At 51.9% G+C, this 13586-nt stretch overlaps 1 long non-coding RNA gene across 1 annotated transcript in view; it reads left to right on the top strand.

Annotated features, from left to right (window-relative positions):
• Positions 1 to 9289, top strand: part of LOC140388175 (uncharacterized) — a 31778-nt gene extending 22489 nt beyond the window's left edge. Inside the window, exon 2 of the long non-coding RNA XR_011934118.1 lies at positions 7775 to 9289. This is a non-coding gene — a long non-coding RNA (uncharacterized lncRNA). The remainder of the gene's footprint in view (positions 1 to 7774) is intronic.
• The last annotated feature ends 4297 nt before the right edge of the window (positions 9290 to 13586 follow it).

The following is a 13586-nucleotide window of genomic DNA, read 5'->3' as shown; positions in this document are numbered from 1 at the left end:
CCACCGGGTCCGCCACATACAGCAGCAGGTCGTCCGCATAAAGCGACATCCTATGCTCCTCCCCACCCCGCACCAACCCCATCCAGTTCCTCGACTCTCTCAGTGCCATAGCCAGGGGTTCAGTCGCCAGTGCGAAGAGCAGGGGGACAGGGGACACCCCTGTCTCGTCCCTCGGTGCAACCGAAAGTACTCGGACCTCCTCCTATTTGTGGCCACACTCGCCATCGGGACCTCGTACAACAGCCTAACCCACCTGACTAACCCCTCCCCAAACCCAAACCTCTTCAGCACCTCCCACAGGTACCCCCACTCTACCCTATCGAAGGCGTCCATCGCCACCACTACCTCCGCCTCCCCCTCCCTCGCCGGCATCATGATAACGTTCAAAAGCCTCCGCACATTCGCGTTCAACTGTCTCCCCTTCACAAACCCCGTCTGGTCTTCATGGATGATCTGCGGCACACAATCCTCAATCCTCGTGGCTAAGACCTTCGCCAGCACCTTGGCATCTACATTTAGCAAGGAAATCGGTCTGTAAGACCCACATTGCAGGGGATCCTTGTCCCGCTTCAGGATCAAGGAGATCAGTGCCCGGGACATCGTCGGGGGTAAAGCCCCCCCCTCCCTTGCCTCATTAAAGGTCCTAACTAACAGCGGGTCCAACAGGTCCATATATTTTTCATGGAACTCGACCGGGAAACTGTCCGGCCCCGGTGCCTTCCCCGCCTGCATGCTTCCTATCCCTTTGATCAGCTCCTCCAGCCCAATTGGGGCCCCCAGTCCCGCCACCAGTCCCTCTTCCACCTTTGGAAACCTCAATTGGTCCAGGAAATGGCCCATCCCTCCCTCCTCCCGTGGGGGCTCGGATCGGTACAATTCCTCGTAGCAGTCCCTGAAGACCCCATTGATGCCAACCCCACTCCGCACCACGCTCCCTCCCCTGTCCTTAACTCCCCCGATCTCCCTAGCTGCGTCCCGCTTCCGAAGCTGATGCGCCAGCATCCGGCTTGCCTTTTCCCCATACTCGTAGACCGCCCCCTGGGCCTTCCTCCACTGCACTTCGCCTTCCTGGTGGTCACCAGGTCGAATTCGGCCTGGAGGCTGCGCCTCTTCCTCCACAATCCTTCCTCAGGTTCTTCTGCATACCTCCTGTCTACCCTCACCATCTCCCCCACCAGCCTCTCCCTCTCACCCCGCTCCCTCCGCTCCTTGTGGGCCCTGATGGAAATCAGCTCTCCCCTCACCACCGCCTTCAGTGCCTCCCATACCATCCACACTCGGACCTCCCCATTGTCGTTGGTCTCCAAGTACCTATCTATACTTCCTCGGACCCGCTCGCTCACCTCCTCGTCCGCCAACAGCCCCACCTCCAAGCGCCACAGCGGGCGCTGGTCCCTCTCCTCCCCCATCTCCACGTTCAACCAATGCGGGGCGTGGTCCGAAATGGCTATTGCCGAATACTCGTTATCCTCTACTCTCGCTATCAGCACCCTACTCAAAATGAAAAAGTCGATTCGAGAATAAGCCTTATGGACATGTGAGAAGAATGAAACTTCCCTAGCCCCCCGGCCTTGCAAATCTCCAAGGGTCCACCCCTCCCATTTGGTCCATAAATCCCCTCAACACTCTAGCTGCCGCCGGCTTCCTACCCGTCCTAGACCTGGAGCGATCCAGTGCAGGATCCAATACCGTGTTAAAGTCTCCCCCCATTATCAGGCCCCCCACTTCCAAGTCTGGGATCCGACCCAACATACGCCGCATAAAACCCACATCGTCCCAGTTCGGAGCATACACATTGACCAGTACCACCCTCTCTCCCTGCAACTTACCACTTACCATTATGTACCTGCCGCCATTTTCTACCCCAATGCTCGACGCCTCGAATAACACCTTCTTTCCCACCAAGATCGCCACCCCTCGATTTTTGGCATCTAGCCCCGAGTGAAACACCTGACCTACCGACCCTTTCCTCAGTCTTACCTGGTCTGCCACCTTCAGGTGTGTCTCCTGGAGCATAACCACATCCGCCTTGAGCCCCTTCAGGTGCGCGAACACGCGGGCACGCTTGACCGGCCCATTCAGTCCCCTTACATTCCAGGTTATCAGCCGGATTAGGGGGCTGCCCGCCCCCCTCCCCCGCCGACTAGCCATGACCCCTCCTCGGCCAGCCACGCCCCCCCCCCCCCCCCTGGCTAGGACCCATCCTAGCTGTTTTACTCCCCCATTGCACTTCCGCAAGCGAGAGCGACTCACGTTTGGTATGTTGCCTCCCAGGTGCAAGGGTACGTGATGTCTCGGATCATGTTTTCCGGGTCCTTAAGGGGGAGGGGGAGCAGCCCCAAGTCGTGGTCCACATTGGCACTAACGACATAGGTAGGAAAGGGGACAAGGATGTCAGGCAGGCTTTCAGGGAGCTAGGATGGAAGCTCAGAACGAGAACAAACAGAGTTGTTATCTCTGGGTTGTTGCCCGTGCCACGTGATAATGAGATGAGGAATAGGGAGAGCGAGCAATTAAACACGTGGCTACAGGGATGGTGCAGGCGGGAGGGTTTCAGATTTCTGGATAACTGGGGCTCTTTCTGGGGAAGGTGGGACCTCTACAGACCGGATGGTCTACATCTGAACCTATGGGGCACAAATATCCTGGGAGGGAGATTTGTTAGTGCTCTTTGGGGGGGTTTAAACTAATGCAGCAGGGGCATGGGAACCTGGATTGTAGTTTTAGGGTACGGGAGATTGCGAGTATAGAGGTCAGGAGCACAGATTTGACTTCGCAGGAGGGGGGCCAGTGGTTTGAAGTGTGTCTACTTTAATGCCAGGAGTATACGAAATAAGGTAGGGGAACTGGCAGCATGGATTGGTACCTGGGACTTCGATGTTGTGGCCATTTTGGAAACATGGATAGAGCAGGGACAGGAATGGTTGTTGCAGGTTCCGGGGTTTAGGTGTTTTAGTAAGCTCAGAGAAGGAGGCAAAAGAGGGGGAGGTGTGGCGCTGCTAGTCAAGAACAGTATTACGGTGGCGGAGAGGGTGCTAGATGGGAACTCTTCTCCGAGTTAGTCTGGGCTGAGGTTAGAAACAGGAAAGGAGAGGTCACCCTGTTTGGAGTTTTCTATAGGCCTCCTAATAGTTCCAGGGATGTAGAGGAAAGGATGGCGAAGATGACTCTGGATAACAGCAAAAGTAACAGGGTAGTTATTATGGGAGACTTTATCTTTCCAAATATTGACTGGAAAAGATATAGTTCGCGTACATTAGATTGGTCGTTTTTTGTACAATGTGTGCAGGAGGGTTTCCTGACACAATATGTTGACAGGCCAACAAGAGGCGAGGCCACATTGGATTTGGTTTTGGGTAATGAACCAGGCCAGGTGTTAGATTTGGAGGTAGGTGAGCACTTTGGGGACAGTGACCACAATTTGGCGACGTTTACGTTAGTGATGGAAAGGGATAAGTATACCCCGCAGGGCAAGAGTTATAGCTGGGGGAAGGGCAATTATGATGCCATTAGACATGACTTGGGGGGGATAGGTTGGAGAAGTAGGCTGCAAGTGTTGGGCACACTGGATATGTGGAGCTTGTTCAAGGAACAGCTACTGCGTGTTCTTGATCAGTACGTTCCGGTCAGGCAGGGAGGAAGGCATCGAGCGAGGGAACCGTGGTTTACCAAAGCAGTGGAATCTCTTTTTAAGAGGAAGTAGGAGGCCTATGTGAAGATGAGGTGTGAAGTTTCAGTTGGGGCGCTTGATAGTTACAAGGTAGCGAGGAAGGATCTAAAGAGCGAGCAAAGACGAGCAAGGAGGGGACATGAGAAGTATTTGGCAGGTAGGATCAAGGAAAACCCAAAAGCTTTCTATAGGTATGTCAGGAATAAAAGAATGACTAGGGTAAGAGTAGGGCCGGTCAAGGACAGGGATGGGAAGTTGTGTGTGGAGTCTGAAGAGATAGGCGAGATACTAAATGAATATTTTTCGTCAGTATTCACTCAGGAAAGAGAGAATGTTGTGGAGGAGAAGGCTGAGACCCAGGCTATTAGAATAGATGGCATTGAGGTACGTAGGGAAGAGGTGTTGGTTGGACAGGCTGAAAATAGATAAGTCCCCGGGGCCTGATGGGATTTATCCTAAGATTCTCTGGGAAGCCAGGGAAGAGATTGCTGAGCCTTTGGCTTTGATTTTTATGTCATCATTGGCTACAGGAATAGTGCCAGAGGACTGGAGGACAGCAAATGTGGTCCCGTTGTTCAAAAAGGGGAGCAGAGACAATCCCGGCAACTATAGACCGGTGAGCCTCACGTCTGTTGTGGGTAAAGTCTTGGAGGGGATTATAAGAGACAAGATTTATAATCATCTAGATAGGAATAATAATGATCAGGGATAGTCAGCATGGCTTTGCGAAGGGTAGGTCATGCCTCACAAACCTTATCGAGACCTTTGACAAGCTGACTGAACAGGTAGACGAGGGTAGAGCAGTTGATGTGGTGTATATGGATTTCAGTAAAGCGTTTGATAAGGTTCCCCACGGTAGGCTATTGCAGAAAATACGGAGGCTGATGATTGAGGGTGATTTAGAGATGTGGATCAGAAATTGGCTAGCTAAAAGAAGACAGAGGGTGGTGGTTGATGGGAAATGTTCAGAATGGGAAATCTGTTCTGGGGCCGTTGCTGTTTGTCATTTTTATAAATGACCTAGAGGAGGGTGCAGAAGGGTGGGTGAGTAAATTTGCAGACGACACTAAAGTCGGTGGTGTTGTCGACCGTGCGGAAGGATGTAACAGGTTACAGAGGGACACAGATAAGCTGCAGAGCTGGGCTGAGAGGTGGCAAATGGAGTTTATTGTAGAGAAGTGTGAGGTGATTCACTTTGGAAGGAATAACAGGAATGTGGAATATTTGGCTAATGGTAAAATTCTTGGAAGTGTGGATGAGCAGAGGGATCTAGGTGTCCATGTACATAGATCCCTGAAAGTTGCCACCCAGGTTGATAGGGTTGTGAAGAAGGCCTATGGAGTGTTGGCCTTTATTGGTAGAGGGATTGAGTTCCGGAGTCATGAGGTCATGTTGCAGCTGTACAAAACTCTGGTACGGCCGCATTTGGAGTATTGCGTACAGTTCTGGTCACCTCATTATAGGAAGGACGTGGAAGCTTTGGAGTGGGTGCAGAGGAGATTTACCAGGATGTTGCCTGGTATGGAGGGAAAATCTTATGAGGAAAGGCTGATGGACTTGAGGTTGTTTTCGTTAGAGAGAAGAAGGTTAAGAGGAGACTTAATAGAGGCATACAAAATGATCAGTGGGTTAGATAGGGTGGACAGTGAGAGCCTTCTCCCGTGGATGGAAATGGCGAGCACGAGGGGACATAGCCTTAAACTGAGGGGTAATAGATATAGGACAGACGTCAGAGGTAGGTTCTTTACGCAAAGAGTGGTGAGGCCGTGGAATGCCCTACCTGCAATAGTAGTGAACTCGCCAACATTGATGGCATTTAAAAGTTTATTGGATAACCATATGGATGATAATGGCATAGTGTAGGTTAGATGGCTTTTGTTTTTTGACTTCCCATGTCGGTGCAACATCGTGGGCCGAAGGGCCTGTACTGCGCTGTATCGTTCTATGTTCTATATGCCAAAAAGGCTCAACTTAGTCACACCTGACCCGTTAATGGCCCCTGGACTAACCTCCAGATTGATTTTATAGGACCATTGCCCCCTTGCAGGAATGGTGATCAGTATGTTCTCGTGGTGATAGACACGTTTACAAAATGGGTAGAGGCATTCCCATCCAGAACGAACACGGCAAAGACCACAGCCAAGATCCTAACCCACCACATCTTTACGAGCATTGAATCCGACCAATGTGTCATGAAGAACATCCTCACGATATTTGGCATTACCCAAAAATTCCACATCGCATACCACCCCCAGTCAAGTGGTATCGTGGAGCGCATGAATCGGACCCTAAAAGCTACCCTCCGAAAAATGGTCCAGCAAAACAACACCACTTGGGATTCAGTCCTCCCCTTTGCGCTGATGTTTTTGCAAAATACAGTTTCCACTTCCACAGGTTACACCCCACACACACTCATGACCGGACGCCCCATGAAAGGCACAGAATGTTTATTGGGATTAGATTTGACCAGCCCCGAAGTGACGGCTCTCACACATGAGAAAGCAGTAGAACAACTGGTACAGAATGTTAAAATGGCTCAGCTAGCAGCCGCAGTGAAATTGGGCACTGGAAAGAAACAGAGCAAGGCCTGTTTCGATAAGACAGTGCATGCGACTGAGTTCCGTGTAGGACAGCAAGTCATGCTCTCCATATACAACCCCAGCACATTCCTGTCACCAAAGTATTCGGGTCCGTACTCCATTGCGGACAAAGTAAGCCCTTCCGTCTACAAAATAAGGTACCCCAATGGAAAGACTGCGTGGTTCCATATCAACCAGCTTAAGGCATATGGAACACAGTCTAACTACGCACACCACATCATGCTCGACGCAGCAGACCACGCCCCGTCCACAGCCAACGTAACCCTACCCTCCCCCCAACACGTCCAGCCCAGCCACGGACACAACCTCGACTCCACCCCCGAAATATACACTCCGCCCTGGAACGCCCACAGACTGCAGCAGCAGCGACAGTGACTGTGACTCGGACAATAGCCACAGCACGCCTCCCTACTATCCCCATGCATAAGGACCCACACCCAACGAATCTGAGCACGATTCGATTGATCCCTTCATGATCACTTTCCTGAACAAACACCACCACTGACCACCGACCTACAATGACGACCCCGATTCCGTCCCCACAGAACTAGACACCACCTTTTGGCACCGAGATAACTCCTACAGACTCGTCCGGAATGACGAGAGGGATCCCAAATCACACCATGCAGCCCTGTCCGCCCTGATACATTCGAGAGTTTGGCACCCGGGAGAAGATGACGACTTTGAGTCTGACTCCCAAAACGAGAACCCCTTTGCGACCCTGTTCGCAACCGATAACCGAGGTGTCCAGGTGATGTTTTAAAAAGGAACCGCTTGGGAGAAAACGGTGTCCTTTCTGATGGAACCTGCAGCATGTTATATGTTGTTTGTAGTTGTACTGAAATGTTGTTTGTGAAATCGGAAATTTTTCCACGGCCCCACGCCTTATTTTTCGGCCGAACCCTCTGAGAACCTGTCAGCACGCTCATCAGCAGAAACCTCTGAGAGCTTGCTAGACCCCCGTTCGTAACTGCCCTTCTGGTTTGAAGGAAGAACCAATACGGCAACCCCCCACGATGACTACATTTCTTGCCCGTTCTTGTCGGTTGCTCAGGCAGTGAGGAAACGTCATTGGGACCCGCCCTGCCTGGGAACCCCCCTCTGGTCAGCTACGCTCGGGTAGAGCACACACGGCATTGGCCGCCGTCCTACCCGGGGATTCCATCCAAATCTTACCAATCGCGGCCCATACGCACCTCATTTCGGCACTTTTGGTTCAAAAAGTTTTGTTTTGTTTTGTTTACAGGCGACCCTTGGGTTGCCATCCCTATGCTATTTCCATCCTCCAACATTTGGATGGTAAATCGCACAGCCTGCGAGACGGCTCGCACTGTTTCAGTGTTTTTAAGTGTGTCTTGTCTGGAATATTCGGTTTAAAAAAAAAAAATGAGGGAGTCGCACATGGTGACAAATTGTAAAAGGAGAATTGGCACAAAAGGACAGACGTACTAGCAGACGAGATATTAAACCAAGATAGTAACAGACACTATGCTTGATCCCACAGAACCCCAGAAGCTCCAGCGAAGAGAAGAGAAAGAAGAAGAACCATGAGGACATCCTCCGTGTTGCTCATCATCCTCATGAACATTTGGTTGCGCGCGAACGCGAACCCCCTGACCCCAACCCCCCCCCAGCCGTTAATGATTCATTTCCCCATTCTACCCAGTCACAAGCGACACCACACCATCTTGGTGTGACAGGTTTATAACCTGGTACTCCCTGTCCTACTTGATAGAATCCCTACTAGTATTGGCAATACTCTGCTGCATCGTGCAGACTATTCATCTGAGGATATCGAGAAGGAGAGCCTACCGCGCTCGCACCCCGGTATATAGGATGATATCCCCTATTTTCCGTTATGACCAGACCCCCGACCCCCGCGATCTATAATAAAGAACATTCGTTTGCGTTCCTTTTTGTGAATAAAGAAATGTTTCATGAGCGATTGTACAATCCTGAGCATGACTGCCAAGCCAGGAAAATGTGAATAATGCTGCAATGATTTTGGTTGTATTGTTTCGGAAGTTAGTATTATTGAATGTTTGAATGAGTGTAGTTTACGAAGGACAGTTACTGGTACCGTTTTTCTTGTTTTGTAATGCATGTCCCTGTTTGACATAGCGCCACTTAGAATTGTCAGTTAAAATTTTCTTGCATAGTTATGGTCAGTGTAGAGGCGAGAGAAGAGTGCTCGCCGGGTCAGCGAATGAAGAACAATGCAGTTATGTGATCCTTCACTCTTCGCGTTAGGATCACAAGGAGGGATTGTAGCCACCTGGGTTGGCCAATTCCCGACGTAAAATGGAGAACAGCAAAGGCTGAAGGGAAAGTCAGCCAACACTGGCAGAAACTAGCAGGTGCAAGTTTACTGTGTCTTAGACTCTGCAAAAGCCCAGACAGCATCGATACCAGCAACCATCGGCATAATAATCTAGCAGCCATCTACATAGTAATGAGCGATCCCCGAGAACAATCGTACCATTTAAGGTAAACAAGGCCAAGCCAGACTCCTCGGCACCAGCAGGAGCCAACACAAAAGAGATTAACGGACACCTAAAGACCGCCCATCGATCAGGGAACCGCTCCAGTATTGGAGAAATCGAACCAAGCAATTGGAACGAAGTCCAATCACTTGAAACCGGGTACGGGGTCCGCCCCGAAAGGCGGAAAGCCCCTGGGGACTATAAAGTAAAGCCCCCAAGTTCAAATCGTCCTTCTTGACAGGGTCACTTAACAACGCGAACCAACCCTTGTCAGTGACCTGTCCAGCTACCTCCAAAGAACGTAAGTTTCAAGTCAACGCTTGCTACGAGATAGGCGCTCCTAGCTACCAGTCCATACCAGCTTTTGAATCCCGCAGACTCCGAACTCGAACGAAAGGCCATTTGTTCCCCTGACCTGGTGGGCCAGTCCGAAGCTAAGTATAGGCCTGTTAGTGATAGAAATAGCTTAGAAAGTAGAGTTTATGCATGAGTAGCGATTTACTGTGTATAATAAATGTGCTTTGATTTGAATCTTACTAATTGGTGTATTGAGTTATTGATCATTACTTGACCTTGAACCTCGTGGCGGTGTCATAAAGATACCTGGCGACTCTAGGGCAAAGGTTATAAAACAGAGCCAATTGAACCAACCAAAAGTTAGCAACACCTTCCACCTGCTCCCACATCGATCCCTCCCCCACTACATACTTCCTAATCATGGCTATATTTGCCGCCCACTAATAGTTCCTAACGTTCGGCAGTGCCAGCACCCCCACCCCCACGTCCCTGGCTCCACTTTAACAGTACTTTCTTTACTCCCGGGGTTTTACCCGGCCCCACAAACCCAGGTATAGTCCTGTTCATCCGATCAAAAAAGGCCTTTTGTATAAAAATAGGGAGGCACTGGAAAACAAACAAAAATCTCGGGAAGAACGTCATTTTTATGGTCTGTACCCTCGCCGCCAGTGACAATGGGAGCATGCTCCACCTCCGAAGGTCCTCCTTTATTTGTTCAACTAACCGGGCCAGATTTAATTTATGTAACTGCTCCCACCTGTGCCACCTGAATACCCAAGTAACGACAACTCAGTCCCACCACTTCAAACGGCAACTCCCCAGTCTCCTCTCCTGCCCGCTCACCTGGATCACAGAGACCTCACTTTTACCCAGATTCAATTTGTATCCCGAGAACCAGCCAAATTCATCTGAGATCCGCATTCCTCCATCCCTCCCCTAACGGGTCAGAAATATATAGGAGTAGGTCGTCTACGTATAACGAGACCCTGTGTTCCACCCCCCGCCCCCCGAACTAACCCCTTCCAGTCATTTGACACTCAGCGCCATTGTTAATGGCTCTATTGCTAAGGCAAACAACAGTGGGGAGAGGGGACACCCTTGCCTTGTGCCCTGCTGCAGTCTAAACTGGTCCAAACTCACTCAGTTTGTCTGCACACTCGCCAGCGGTGCCTGGTACAGCAACCAAACCCTGTCAATAAAACCCTGCCCAGACTCAAACCGTCCCAGGTCCTCCCACAAATAATTCCATTCCACCCAGTCGAAGGCCATCTCCGCGTCCATAGCGACCACTACCTCCGCTTCCCTCCCCTCGGAGGGCATCATGATCACATTCAGGAGCCTTTTAACGTTGCCCGTTAGCTGCCTGCCTTTAACAAACCCCATTTGGTCTTCCCCTATCACCCACGGAACACCATCCTCTATCCTCGAGGCCAAAATTTTGGCCAGCAATTTGCCATCGACATTCAGTAGGGAGATTGGTCTGTGATGCATAATCAATGATCACTAAAGCGAGGTTGTAGTCCAGCTGAAGGCTTTAATAAGCTAGATGTTTCCCCCAGCAGCTCAGGTACAGAATGAGGGCTGCTGGGGTGGCACAGGTTCTTATACCCCGCCTATCAGGGCAGAGCTATCATGCACTCTAACAAATAGCAAGCATACAGTTTCCACCAATGGTGCTTTAGCCTATCAGGTATCGTAAGACCTATAATACCACATTCACCCCCTGTTTAAAAAAAGAGTCCAGCGGGGGTGGTGGCCAGAAACTACAAAGCATAACAACATGGTATAATTAGTTATGGAGGTACCGTAATACCTCCGTACAGTGTTTAGTAACTATTTACAAGTCTGGTAGCTGTGTACATTTGATGGTTTATATTTACAGATTACAGTAAAAAGGAAGCAGTCAGTCGATCCGGGGCCCTGGTCGTCCTCTGTGATCATCGGAGCTTCGGTGGTGACTCCGGTGGAGACTCGGGCATCTGTGACTCCGGGAGCGTGGCTTCGATCTCCATGGCAGCTTCGTCACCCCTAGACGGCGCTGGTGGGGAAAACGGCTGACATGGGAAGGGAGCGCCTGCGGGGGGCGTCGGTGGGTGGGGGGGCCTAGACGGGGGCGGCGGAAGGACCGATCCTCCTGTAAGGTGCTGCGGTGGAGGGGAGGGTGGGACTGGTGGCTGGAATGTGCGTGGGGTTCTGGCGGGCGCCAGGTCCCATAGGGAGGCCATATCTTGTCGGCCGTCGGGGTACGCCACGTAGGCGTACTGGGGGTTAGCATGGAGCAGATGGACCCTCTCGACCAACGGGTCCGACTTGTGCGCCCGCATGTGTTTTCGGAGCAGGATGGGACCGGGTGCTGCCAGCCAGGTCGGGAGTGATGTCCCAGAGGAGGACTTCCGAGGGAAGACAAGGAGACGTTCGTGAGGTGTCTTATTGGTGGTCGTACAAAGCAGTGACCGGATGGAGTGGAGGGTGGGAGGACTTCTTGCCAGCGGGAGACTGGGAGGTTCCTGGACCGTAGGGCCAGTAGGACGGTCTTCCAGACCGTACCGTTCTCCTTCTCTACCTGTCCGTTACCCCGGGGGTTGTAACTGGTCATCCTGCTCGAGGCGATGCCCTTGCTGAGCAGGAATTGACGCAGTTCGTCGCTCATAAAGGAGGACCCCCTATCACAGTGTATGTAAGTGGGGAATCCGAACAGTGCAAAGATGCTATGGAGGGCCTTGATGACGGTGGTTGTGGTCATGTCGGGGCAGGGAATGGCGAATGGGAACCGGGAGTACTCGTCAATCACGTTCAGGAAGTACGTGTTGCGGTCGATGGAGGGGAGGGGGCCTTTGAAGTCCATTCTGAGGCGTTCAAAGGGACGGGAAGTCTTTATCAGGTGCGCTTTCTCTGGCTGTTAGAAGTGCGGTTTGCACTCCGCGCAGATTTGGCAGTCCCTGATGGCTGTCCTGACCTCCTCGATGGAGTAGGGCAGGTTGCAGGTCTTGACAAAATGGAAAAAGCGAGTGACCCCTGGGTGGCAGAGGTCCTCGTGGAGGGTTCGGAGGAGGTCCACTTGTGCGGTGGCACATGTGCCGCGGGACAGGGTGTCAGGAGGCTCGTTTAGCTTCCCGGAACGATACAAGATCTCGTAGTTTAGGTGGAGAGTTCGATCCGCCACCGCAAGATCTTGTCGTTTTTTTATCTTGCCCCACTGTGCATTATCAAACATGAAAGCCACCGACCGTTGGTCAGTGAGGAGAGTGAATCTCTTGCCGGCCAAGTAATGCCTCCAATGTCGCACAGCTTCCACTATGGCCTGGGCCTCCTTTTTGACAGGAGTGGCGGATTTCGGAAGCATGGCGGGTACGGGAGAAGAAGGCCAAGGGTCTGCCCGCTTGGTTGAGGGTGGCCGCCAGAGCTACGTCGGACGCATCGCGCTCGACCTGGAAGGGGAGGGACTCGTTGATGGAGTGCATCGTGGGCTTTGCAATGTCTGCTTTGATGCGGCTGAAGGCCTGGCGGGCCTCTATCGACAGGGGAAAAACTGTGGATTGGAACAGGGGACGGGCCTTGTCCGCATAGTTGGGGACCCACTGAGCGTAGTAGCTAAAAAACCCGAGGCAGCGTTTCAGGGCCTTGGAGCAGTGAGGGAGGGGGAACTCCATAAGGGGGCGCATGCGTTCAGGGTCGGGGCCCATAACTCCATTTCGCACTACATAGCCGAGAATGGCCAGACAGTCGGTGCTAAACACACATTTATCCTTGTATGTAAGGTTAAGGATTTTAGCGGTCTGGAGAAATTTTCGGAGGTTAGTGTCGTGGTCCTGCTGGTCGTGGCCGCAGATGGTGACATTATTGAGATACGGGAATGTTGCCCGTAAACCGTACCGGTCAACCATTCGGTCCATCTCACGCTGGAAGACCGAGACCTTGTTGGTGACACCGAAGGGAACCCTTAAGAAGTGATAGAGCCGCCCATCTGCCTCGAAGGCAGCGTATTTGCGTTCACTAGTGCGGATGGGGAGCTGGTGGTAGGCGGACTTGAGATCCACCGTGGAGAAAACCTTATAATGCGCGATCCTGTTTACCAGGTCGGATATGCAGGGGAGAGGGTACGCGTCCAGCTGCGTAAACCTGTTGATGGTCTGACTGTAGTCGATGACCATCCTATGCTTCTCCCCGGTCTTTACCACCACTACTTGAGCTCTCCAGGGGCTGTTACTGGCTTCAATTACCCCTTCCCTCAGTAGCCTTTGGACCTCTGACCGAATAAAGATCCAGTCCTGGGCACTGTAGCGTCTGCTCCTGGTGACGACGGGTTTGCAATCCCGGGTGAGGTTCCCAAACAGGGAAGGCGAGTCGACCTTAAGGGTCACGGTGTTGTAGACAGTAAGAGAGGTATAGGGCAGCCGAAGTGGAACAGTGCACAAAATGGCGGTGCCCATCCCTCCAATGTTGCGTCTGCTGACCAAGATGGCGGCACCCGGGGTCCGCACGTGGCCCTGGGATATGGAGGTGGCGGCACCCGCTGGCTGCACGGAGCCCATGGAG

The sequence above is a fragment of the Scyliorhinus torazame genome, chromosome 13 (genome assembly GCF_047496885.1).
Source record: "Scyliorhinus torazame isolate Kashiwa2021f chromosome 13, sScyTor2.1, whole genome shotgun sequence".
In the NCBI taxonomy this organism is placed as follows: domain Eukaryota; kingdom Metazoa; phylum Chordata; class Chondrichthyes; order Carcharhiniformes; family Scyliorhinidae; genus Scyliorhinus; species Scyliorhinus torazame.
This window is presented reverse-complemented; position numbering and strand designations above follow the sequence as displayed.